Source organism: Poecilia latipinna, unplaced genomic scaffold (genome assembly GCF_001443285.1).
Source record: "Poecilia latipinna isolate Pla-1442-1.1 unplaced genomic scaffold, P_latipinna-1.0 Scaffold1033, whole genome shotgun sequence".
NCBI lineage: Eukaryota > Metazoa > Chordata > Actinopteri > Cyprinodontiformes > Poeciliidae > Poecilia > Poecilia latipinna.
The window spans coordinates 125669-138461 of record NW_015113649.1 but is presented as its reverse complement, the minus strand read 5'-3'; positions in this window follow the sequence as shown (position 1 = coordinate 138461).

The following is a 12793-nucleotide window of genomic DNA, read 5'->3' as shown; positions in this document are numbered from 1 at the left end:
CAATAGTAGCGAACCAGAAAATGGAACTCAACATTTCACTTGGGTTACATGTGACTTTTTATTAATTGCTGTATTGATCACGGACTATAACTTAACATCAAGTAAGACTGAGGCAGCAGTTGAGCTTTTGGTTAAAAACCCAACATTTTTAACCAATTAGAAAAAATTGCAGTAAATTCAGAAAAAAATATGATGATTTGTTGATTCATTGTGAATTTTTCAGATTTGTGAAAAACCGGAGGGACTTATTGATGTAATTTGGAGTCTAGAGGGCCACATAAAAAGCTACGGCGGTCCATATGTGGCCCCCGGGCCTCCAGTTTGACACATGTGGCTTAGAAAGTCTGGTTGGTTTGGGGAGCTGTGATACGCAGTCAAACTCTATAAACCTCAGTCTCCGTTCGGGTGAAGTGAACTCTACTGGGGTTTGTACGCTGAGCGTACCAGCGACCTCTCCACAAGCTGGAAGCAGACTACAGCGCAAGGCATTCTGGGTAAATACAACCAAAACAAACATGAGAATCTAGCGCTAAAGGGAGAAACAGTTTGTGGGTCGTTTCTCCCACAAACTACCAACAACTAAAGAGAAATCCTACAACTGCTAAAATATGACCCTACTACATTTTTGTTTACATTTCGTGACAAAAGCCATTGCCCTCAATGTTGTCTTCTGTGGTTTTTGGTGCAGCGCCACCACAAGAGGCGGTTCATTTGACACAGTGCAGCGTGAAAACAAACCACAGCAGCTGAAAATATTACAAATGTTACAATTTTGTTCCCAAATTGAACTGAGTCTACCGGGCTATCAGGTGTGAAACATATAAGACAGCAGCCAATCTTCTCCAGAGTTAAGATATCCCCAAAAGGTCAGATAGTGCAATGCAATACATGACCCTAGAGACCTCAGTTAGCATGTTAAATGATAAATCTGGTGACAACCAATAGAACATGTCTTGTTACCTTCTGTCTGACAGGAAATGAACCACAGAAATGCTGTTGAGACCAAAGTACAGATATTAGGCCACCATGTTCAGCAGAAACCAAACACAGCGTAACATCAAACTACCAAGCACAGTAGTGGAGGGTTGATGATGTGGACTTGTTTTGCAGCCATTTGTAACCATCAGAGAGCCAAAGTCCAAAGCTGGCCCAAAGTATGCTACAAACACAGCTGCAAATTAACAACAGAATGGCTGAGAAATGGAAGATCATTGCTGTGGCCCAGTCAAAGTTCAGATCTGAACCTGAGTAAAATGATATGGTTCCATCTTCAGAAAGCAGCGGCATTGTGGAAGGAGAGGGCTCAGGTACTGGCCTGGGCTAATTGGGTGAAGTGAAGGGTTGGAGTGATCTCTAAAGCAGTTAAATCAACTAAAAAGTGATTGAACACTTGAAAAACATTTTGAAGTAAATCTACAAAAGGTTACATCGCTTTATGTTGGACATCTTCTATGGAAATGGAAACGTATGACATTGATTTACTTGACTACCACTTTGCTTAGATTGAGAATATTCCCATCCTGCCATCATTAATCTATTCAGGTCCAGCGGATGGGAGGCACCAGACCTGGCAGGGGGACCAAGGTGGGACCTGGAGCCCCTTAATCTGTCTTTAGGAAGTGCTAATCCCATTACCGCGTTGGGGCGCAGGAGCCCCAGGACGCTGTAGCTCACTGCCCTCAGCCTGGCAACAGAACTCGCTGATGGCCTTTGAAGCTGCAGTTGACCTGAGGGGACCCATGTCTGATTTCCTGCGGGCGTAACAGCGATGGTAGCAGCTGCGTTTAAAGATTGGTGTTTATTTTGGCGTTAGCAGAGCAGATACTGATCTTAGGTGACAGTTTCTGCTCATCAAATTACAAAACTGTCAAGGGTTGTCACATCTGGCAAAGTAACATGTTTTATTTTTTGGGTAAAATCATTTATTATTAAGAGCAAATGTAGCCAGGAGTTAAAATTACTATAATATACTGTGTAATCCTGTGATAACACAATTACTATGCTAGCCTTTGTTATCCTATGCAATCTTGTTCTATTATTAGCTTTACAGTACCATGTTATCATACTCTATGCAATAGTACATTATGTTATGCTATGCTATACTACGCTGTACCAGACCTGGTATTGGAGGAGTTTGAAGGGAAGATGAATAAAAACAAACTTAAGCTTGTCTTGACAAATGGCAAGATCCAAGGTAAGAAAGATGGCAGCAGTAATGGTGCAGGAAGTGCTGCAAGCTACAAACACCTAGCCACAGAGGGATCCAGTCTTTCAGACCTGGAGTCTGAGGATGAGTTGCAGATTGATGAGACTCCTCCTCCTCGACGCAAGCCTGCTGGACCAAACAAGAAAAAGAAACTAAACCACTTAGCATACTCTACTACACTATAGGGTACTGCCCTGTACTTTACTATACAACACTACACTATACAGTACAGTGTACACCCCACTGTTTGACACTGTACTCATACTTTACTATACTGCATTATACTATTCTGTACATTACAAGACTGTGATATGCTATTCTCCATCGTAGCACAGTATACTACACTTCGTAGCACAGTATACTACACTATGCGCTATATTGTACCACTGTACTACAATACAACACAATGCCATGCTCCACTATAGTATACACCATACTGTATTACACTAGGCTGTAATAAATTATTCTATCCTGTACTATACAAGATGTAGTGAAGTATGCTATACTTCATGCAAGTATGCTATACTTCGCTACACACCATATTGCAGTATGCTGTGTACTCATACTTGCATATAGCATGCTACATAACTCTTGGTGTGTGGTACTATACTACACATCATACTGAACTGCACTATACTGTACTACACAAGACTGACATTCTCCACTATGTTAAGCTATGCTATACTATACTACACGCCAGAATGTACCACACTATACTATACCACACACACCATGCTGAAGTCAATTGTACAACAATATACCACACAATACAAGACTGTGATATGCTATTCTACACTATACGATGCACTACCACAGTGCACTATACTACACAATGATGCATAACACTATACTATGCTGCACTGAACAACGCAAAAGTGTAATATACTATGGTGTATGGTATACTAGTAGCGGTGGTAGTAGTAGTATAGTATATACCGCATAGTAGACTTCACTATACTTTGCAGTACAACACAGCATAGTATGGTATAGTGTAGTATAATTGAGTATAACATTGTATGGTAAAATATAGTATGGTATAATGTGGTATAGTGTGGTGTAATACAGCGTAAAATAGTACAGTTTAGTGGATCATAGTGTAACATGATGCAGTATGGTAGTAGTTTGGTGTAGTAGAATATAGTATGACATAGCATAGTGCAACATAGTATAGCATAGTGTAGTATGGTATAGTGCGGTATAGTGGCACATCGTAGTATAGCACTACACCACACTATAGTATGGTATATTATGGTGTGCTATAGTGTAGTGTGCTATGGTATAGTATGGCGTAGCGCAGCATAGCAGCACATCATGGTATAATATAGTGTAGTATGGTATATAGTATGTCATGTTGGTATGTGAAACTAAATAAAACTGTGTATTTTTTAGTGGTTTTACTATTAGAACTGCAGTTCTACGAAGCTTTTCTTTCCAGTGTTCATTCCTGCCAAAAGGCCTGGTTGTTTTTATAGGAAATAATCATCTCAACATATCCTGTATGCAGCCCATTGTAGTCTGGTGTTTCTGTTTCCACTTTCATTCACCCTGTACCCACATTGACATTTGAGTTTCCTGTGCTGTGGTGCAAGTGTGTGTGTGCGTGTGTGTGTGTGTTATATATTTATATATATATATAAATGAAGTTGTTGTCCTGTTTTTTTTTTTCCATAATAATATGCAATTTCAGCTATATCTCAGAAAGACTTTTTCTGTTTCCAGCAGTTTCTCAGTTTCCTCTTTTGTGGTGCGGCTCTCGTTTTAAATTCCTGGATGGGTCCATGGAGCGCGCCGACGTGCACCAGCCTGTCGGTCCGTGATCCACTGAGAAACATTTGTGGTCACACCGTATGTGTGGCTGCATGCCTGTCTGCTGGTATGACCTTACTGTAAGTGAGTGCCAGCACACAAGTCTGTTTACGTGAGGATGATCTGTCAGGGGACGGAAGGCTGTCTTGTGGGTAACAAGTCTCAACCCATCTGTGTCTGTGGGTGCATGTCCAGTGACTATCTGGCAGTTCTCGGGGAACAAATGTTCGCTGTTTGGGTTAATGGGTTCAGCAAGGACAGATTAAAGTTGATATATTCTGGGAGTAGTGATGGACTTTGACCTGGACCTTCAGAGACACATAAAGACGGTTACAAAGTCGGCCTTCTATCACTTGAAGAACATTTCCATGACTAAAAGATGAATGTCTCAGCAACATCTGGAGAAACTCATTCATACGTTTATCTTTAGTTGCATTCATTACTGCAACGGTGTCTTCACAGGCCTGCCTAAAAAAATCAAACCTCCAGCTGCTGCTGATCCAGAACGCTGCTGCTGGTGTTCTGACTAAACCCAGAAAGATGGACCAGAACCAGAAGACCATTCAGCTTCTATGCACCACACATCTGGAACAAACTTCCAGAAAACTGCAAAACTGCTGAAATACCAAGTTCCTTTACATCTAGACTAAAAACTTGTCTTTTTAGAGTTGCTTTTGTAGCGCAATAAATGAAACATTTAAGCAAATCTTGCTGGACGACAAATTGTCCCAAAAGTTATTGCGATAAATGATATTATTTTGAGACCATTTTCAAATGATATAACGTTAATGGCAAAATAATCCAAAACACAAATTCTCAAACTTTTATCACTGAAACTGAAAGACATTTTAAATATCTGAAATAAATTAACAAAACAAGAGAACAAATAAAATGAATTATGAAGTCACTGTAAACAAACTTGTCTTTAAAAAAAAAGGTTTAGTTGAGCCCAAAACACCAGCCTGAAGACTTTTGTCATCTAGTTTTTGGTAGAAAAAAGAAAGAAAAGTGAGAAACGATAAATCATGCAAATGGAAATTGAGTTTCTTTTAATTTCTTGTGCGATTAATTGATTTATTGATTATTATGACAGGCCTAGAAACATTGACGAACATTTTGATGTTTCAGTTATTGATTGAAACATCACTGAAATGTTGAAATGTGCTTTACAAATAAACTCAATTGATTGATACTCGTTCAGTGTGTGTTGCCTAACTGGGGGTCAAACAGTGATGGAATTTTAATTATGTCTCACTTCAGACCGATGATGACCTCTCTTACTCCTGCGTTACAACTCTTCCTCCACCTCCTCCTCCTCCAGCTGAAGGATGGCATCACACCCTGCTTTTCGTATGAATGCACCAGGCTAAATCTGTGCGCGTGTAGGGTTACAGACGGAGCTCTGGCTTTCTCGATTCTAACTTTAGAGTGTTGTGTACATGTGTTGCTTGTGTTTTGCAACCACAGATGCACAGGCTGGCATTCTTTGGTTCCAGTCCAGACGAGCAGGAGCGAAGGGACGGAGCGACACGCGCTGTGCATGCATTCATTTTATAAAAGGGATGCATAATTTGCGGTGAGGTGGACTTGGATTCGTGCAAGGTCGTTCACTTTTGTTTACACTCTCTCTTAGGGGTTTTTATTTTCATGCCCTCCACTTCCCCACCTAGTGTTGCGTAATATGCCAAGTAGGTCAAAGTTTCGATATGAAAGAAAGAGGAGGAAATATTGAAGAGGTTTGACTAGGAATAATATCCAATAATAGATGCACTGCAAAATAAATAAAAGTATTTTGTTGTGTTTTCTAGTAGAAATATCTTAGTACACGTAAAATCAGACAAAACGAGTTTACCGGGACGTTTTCAGCAGTTTATAGGAGCTTGATTTAAGTAAATAATTCTTAGTACTAGTTACATTGGCAAATAAATTCACTTACAACAAGACATTTTTCCCATAAGTGAAATAATCTGTCAATAGAACTAGCACATTTTCATCAATATTAGAATTACTGGCTTAACACTTTATTTGAAGGGGTGTTTATAAGAATGACATGACACTGTCATGAACATAACATCTGTTACGAACATGACGGAGTCAGAATGAATGTTTATGACTAAACATTCAAAATAAATAAAGCCACTTTTAATGCAAAGTTGCATTAAAAGTGCCAACTTTGCATTAAAGTGTCATTATTTACCAATTTAATGCAAAGTTGACATTTTTAATGGACTTTTAAAGCAACTTCTAAAGCACCTTTCTTTAAAAGTGTCAATATTTACCGAATGACACTTCATGACAACAGTCATAAACATTCATTCTGACTCCTTCAACGATGTGTTGCGCTTCATTCATGCACAATGACGTTAAAATGAGTTCTGATTCTTAATAAGAAACTGAGCAGGTGTCCCTAACGTGGAGTGTATTTTACTTAGGAAGTAAACGTAGTTCTCACGTTTACAAAGCGATTTGAGAAGTCGGTTAAGTCTGCCGTTTTCTGCGAAAGGGTTAATTTTTCATCTTTTTCTGAGCTGTGTGTCCCTGCGTCCCTTCCTGGACTCGTCCACACTCCCTTCGGCTGTAATTGTCTGTCCTGTCCGTCCATATTAGTGGCCCGTTTGTTCCACAGGGCCTGATGTTTGTCCTGGGCCCCCAAAAGATCTGGGGTGAGGATGTGGGAGGGGCTGACAAAGCGAGGTTAGAGGTGGGGGTGTGTGTGTGGGGGGGGGTCCTGCCATGGTGCCTGGGTCCTAATGGGATCAGAGGCAAGCAGCGGCATGAGGGGACAAGGTCAAGCTGAGGCGCTGCCAGCTCCGGTTAAGGACGAGTTGGACCCAATTTCTGTGGGACAGGTGCTCTCTCACGCCATCGCTCCCAGTTCCCGTTACCACACTTTCTCTGTTCTCCCCCACCCCCCCCATCTATTGCCTCCTACTTTTCCTCTCATTTATTCTCAGTCTTCCAGCTCTACATGATTCATCAGAATCAAAACCAGGAAGCAGGATTTTTGTTGGTGCAGAAAGCGACAAGCATAATATTTAGGTTTGTCTTTCTGGGTTCAGACTCAGGGTTTTGGGTTTTTCTGCATGGAGTTTGAATTCTTGGGTTCTCTCCAGGTACTGCTGCTTCCTGCTACAGTCCAAACACATGACTGTGTTTGGACAGTCATGTTTTCTGCGAAAGGGTTAATTTTCGAAAGGGTTAATGTCAGACTGGCTTCTGACAGAAACCAGTCAGAAGCCTGACTGGTTTCTGTAAATTGGCATCAGGTATGAATCGGTGTGATCATGGTTGTTTTCTGTGTGTTTCGAGCTGCGTTTCAATTACAAACGTGTAAAACTGTCAATATTTGACTAATGTAAAAAAAAAAAAAAAACACGTATCTGGTGTTTTTTAACACCTAATTAAGAAAACGGCATTAAAATCGTACGTAAATATGTTTGTTCATGCGGTAAGTCATCCTCCAGCGGCTTCCTGTTGTCTTCTTTGCGGTTTTTGCAGTGGTAACATCCGGTTGTTGATCAAGTGACTCCTGTGATGCAAAAAATGGTCAAAAACTACCTCATCAAAACTTTTTATCTGCAAATGATCATTCTATTGAGCAAATTTATTTTCAAAATGTCAAATTGTGCAATTAAATGGTCAATAGAAACACAGATTCTGAGTTGTCTTACACATTTATTTCATTTTATTTCTTTTTCTCTCATTCCAAGATGAAAAAAAACTGACTTATTTTGTCCTTGATTGATTTTATTCAACAATTTGAGTTGCTGTGCCACTCCTGTTCAGCAGGAATCTATGAAACAATCTCTTGATTTGATTTAAAAACAACACTGCAAAGTTCCCCTACAATGTTATCTTTGAGTCGCTGGTTAGGCCACAGATGTTATGCAATACTTTGTGATGCCTTCACCGTGCCAGAAGAGGTTATCTTTCAAACAGACTTAGAATTGGGCTTATTATCAATCAGTGCAATAATCTAAACTTATCTGCAGAGCAACAAGTCCTGCTTCTGCAAAACGGCTTAGATGAGTAACCGGAGTGTAGCTGAGGTAGCTGCCTGTCATTGCATGACTTTTAGCACGACTGAGCTGCAGTGTAGAGTTTCCCATGTCAGAAAGCAGTGCAATGCGGGCTGTTATGTAACAGGATTCCTGACATGCATCTCTCTCATTGTGTGTTTTTACTTCCTGGAGTGCTTGTCGGTGCGTGTGTTGGTGTGTGAAGGCCTGCAGAGCGTTCTCTCCCAAAAACAAACCGTCAGATCTGCGCTCAGACAGGAAGGATTGACACCAGAAGCCGGGAGCCGCAGCCTCCAAACACGTCACGCTTCTTTTTCAGGTCGCGCCGTTTTCAGCTGCACAAACATGAAAGACAAAACGGGGAGTAGTGGCACAGAGGTACAGACAAAATGTTTTTTATGCTGAGGAGGAAGCCACGGTGCGGAGATAAACAGCTCTCATGCGAGCGTGCTGCAGGGCGAGCAGAGAAACCACAGCGTACGTAAGACGGCACACAGGTATACAGGCTGAGCGTAGCGATGTGAAGGAGATGAGAAACTTTGATTAGGACACCAGCTGGTTCATACACACACAGTCACATGCCCTCACACCTACGCATCAGCGCTACTCAGAAATACAACTATATATGAAAGCGTGATTACAGCACAGCTAGCAGAGGACGCTGCACAATACGGGGAAGCCACCAATTAAGAAACTTCAGAAAATGTTTTTTTTTTTAGAAGCTCAAGAGCCACAAACACACTCAGCTGCCACTTTATTAGGGACACATGCTAAGTTGCGTGACAAGACAAATAGTGATTTAGCCAATCAGAATCCAGCAATACATTTAGACAGATATATGAACTCCAACCAAACAGAGGTGGCACCCAAAACCTTTACTCAAGTAAGAGCAGCACTGCTTAAAGTAAAGAGCAGCCACCTAAGAAATTACTCAGAGTAAAAAAGTATTTGGTAAAATGTTTACTCGAGTACTGAGTAACTGATCAAATTGTCAATCATTTAATATTTAAAAATTACACAATCAGATGGACCAAAATATAAAGTTAAGTGGAAATTTTGGTATTTCAAGGACCAAATTGACAATAATTCACATAAGTAACAAAAAAATACCAAAATCAATCTTTTTTTTCTTTTTTTTTTTTTTTACAAATCAGTTTCTTTCAATAAAAACATATGAAACTTTAACAAACACTGCAGGTTTGAGTCTGGTGAATTTTTGGTTAAAACATGTTTTTCATTCAGTGGCTAGAAAATCTAGAAATTTTTACTCAAGTTAGAGTAAAAATACTTCATCATAAAATTACTCAAGTAAAAGTAAAAATACTCCTAAAAGTGCATTTATTCCAAAAAAGTTACTCAAGTAAACATAACTGAGTAAATGTAATTAGTTACTACTCAACTCTGCGTATAAATGGCCAAATACAGAGCCAGCTGAAGATATGCGAGATAAACAGATGCTTGGAGCCTCCACACCACCAGGGGGCCCCAAGAGCATCAAGACAGCATGATGAAACATACATAAAACAGTGAATAATGTAAAATAAATTCTGTTAAACAATTTTTTACGTTGTTTTTATAGTTCGTACACAAATTATAGATTGACCTCTTCTTGCTGCTGGGAAAATATGAGATATTAAACTGGTTAACTTGTTTCCTGTAGCCCACGGTCCTAGCCTAACCCGTTTACTGTAAATTTAAATGTTTATCAGGTGATGCTACCTTCAAACATTTAAAATAAAATACCGCTCTACTTCTCAAAACTTTATTTTAATTTACTGCAAGGTTGAAATCAACAGCCATAATTACAGTCATTTCATTACAGTTATGAAATGACTGTAAAACACAGAACACAGCACATTTTATAAAGTAAAAGTTATTTAACTAAAAGTGGATCAAAACATGAAATATTTCTCACTTTAGAGATAATTTCCCTGGCTGTAGGAAGCTGTGCTCTTTTTAAACGTTCTTCCAGTTTTATTTAAATTAGCCCTTTGCAGTTGTGAAGGCATAATGACATGATTTAAGTGGGATCCAGTCTTCTGCTTGCTCTTGTGTGTCTCTGCTTGCTTTTGTTTTGATTGTACAGATGCAGATCATTGTTTAGTTGCAGCAAGTCGTAACTGTGAATCCGTCAGTCGTCACTCCTTTGATTCAGAGCATCTTATCTTATCTGCACTCTCCGTCATCTCAACAATTGGACAGAGTGTCCCAACCGACGTCTGCATAATATTAAACACGTGATGCAAAGGCATGTACAGCTCCACGGTTAGCACCTCTCTGCTGAACACACACATCTAATGATGCATGCACTTGACCATTCACATTCATAAACAAACGATGTACGCATAAAGTGACGCAAGAAAAGGAGGCCAAGAAAACCAAAAACAGGAAATAAGAAAACACCTTGGTGCAGGCTGTGCACTGAGCCACTTGTTTCAGTGTTTCTGTGCAGGTAGAGAGTGAAGGCTGGTGGCGTCTGTAGCGTTTTATGCTAACAGTGTGGTTTTGGTGTCACAGCTTGCCCACTCTGTGTGTTTTTTTTTTTTCTCCACATCTCTAATGAACACGTTTGCAGCAGAGTTCTGTGCAGCGGTATGGTGTTTGTGAGCTTGTTCTGCGCCTCACCACATCACTGGGATGTTGAGTGTGTGCGCGTGTGTGTGCGTGTGTGTGTGTAATGTGGTTTGAACCATGCAGCATCACGGATGTTTCCAGTCATTCTGCTCAGCAACCAGAGTCACCAGCAGATATAGGAACTGTGTGTTCTGATCTTATCGTAAGCTGTTTTCCTCGGTTTCTGTTTCCTTGTTTGCTTTCTGTTTCTTTTAAAATTAAAATAACAAATATTACTCAATCCTTATGTAGGAAATAAAGTTCTTCAGCACTAAAACTGGGTTTTTGTGCTTTTCTTTAACTTTTGGGTTATTTTAAAGTGTAATTTGGATGCAGGAAAGTGATTTTTTTTAATTTCTCTTCATCTCTCGGTTTCTTTTTCCGTTATCTCCACACCTCTCCCACTACCTGAGTTTTGCAAACAGCAGAGCATCCTGCAGAGCCGCCGCTGCCACCGCCGCTGCAGTGAAACTGAACCAACTGTGACTGGAGGTTTCCTCCTCTGATGCGCAGACAAACACCACAGGTGATCGGCACGAGTTGCAGGGGGAAGCTGACTGGAGAGCACATGACTTACAGATACTTTTTTTTTTTTGGTTCGTATTTTCACATAAACACCCCCTCTCCCCTTTTTGGAGTTAATATACTGCCAGACTTGTGGGAAAACCACAATTTAAATATGTCCTACACGCTGACTCCCTCACTTACAGTAATTCATTGTTTGAAGGAGCTTTTTGACTCAGTCGCCATTGGGAACTCGTCAGTTTTTATCAAAAAACATGAAAAACACGTTTTCGGTTTTAGCATTTATGCTACGAACACAACAGTTTGTTTCTAAAGGATTTAAATAAACACAAGCAGGTAGAAGTTTATGAGGAACGAGTGATTTTTTTTTCTACCTCTTTGAAACTGTCAAATTTGTTGTTGTCCTGCTTAAACCAGATTAAAATATTAGAATTTTTTTATTTATTTATTTATTTAGACAAGTTTGATTAGAGAGACAGAAGTTCAAACTGACAGTTAACAAAAAAACTCTAATCTGAAAAAAATCCATCTAAACTCAGCTTTCTTTCACCATTATTTTTTAATCAGTGTTGTTTATTTTCTAAGTTTATTGTTATATTCAACAGTCGCCATGTTTATTTTGTGAAAATGACATGAACTGCAAAACAGAACAAAATAAACCTCGAAGTGCCATTCACATTTACTGGCACCCACAGGACGAGTTGCAGGGGGAAGCTGACTATTTTAAGACTTAAGTCTTAAAATAAATGAATCTTTGATTTCAGTGAATCGGGTTATTTTCCTTCCAGGATGAATTAAAAGCTGTAAACAGAACAGGAGAAAATTCAAACCAACATGATTGGATCATATATCCAACTCCAACGTCTTTCTAACCACAAAGCCAGACAGATTTAAAGAGGAGCAGCAAAAGCAAATGAGGTGGATTAGCAGTTCTGACACTGACTGGGTCATCCGGAACATGCTACTGTAGTAAATTGTCTCTTCTGCTCGGATATTTAGCTATTAGCTTGTGATGATGGCCATGAGACTCTGATAAAGAAAGTCTTCAGTCAGAGGCCTCTTCAGATTCTCTGTGAGACTGACTGCTACTGGAGATCCTTCCAGCCCCACCATCACTGGAAACTCTTTGAAGATATGAATTATGACAAACTTTAATTTTCCTTTTTAGTACATGAACTTTTTCTGAATTGAACTGAATCAAATTCAGTCAAATCAAATTCATCCGTTCATCACAATATTTTCTCTCCTGGTTTGATTTTTGTTCTCATGGCTTCTTCTTGACATTTTGCCTCACATTTTTTGCTTTCACTAATAATCTTCCTAATAATGAATAAATAATAAATAAATCCGTTTATTATTGAAAGCTTACTTTACTTGATGTTAATTTGCAATGAATGATACTCTAATAATCCTTATTTAGCAAATATAAGAATTACAGATTATAGCCGATGCACAAACTTTAAAGTCTGTTTCAGCTGCTGCTGTTTAAATGTGACCCTGTCATTCTTCCTTGAACAGGTTAGCATAGCTTTGTGGCCTATACAAAACATGTTCATTACATGTTTTTCACAAAATAACTTTAGAAAATTAGATTTCAGTCTCCTCAGTTCTGCCTGTTTTGAGC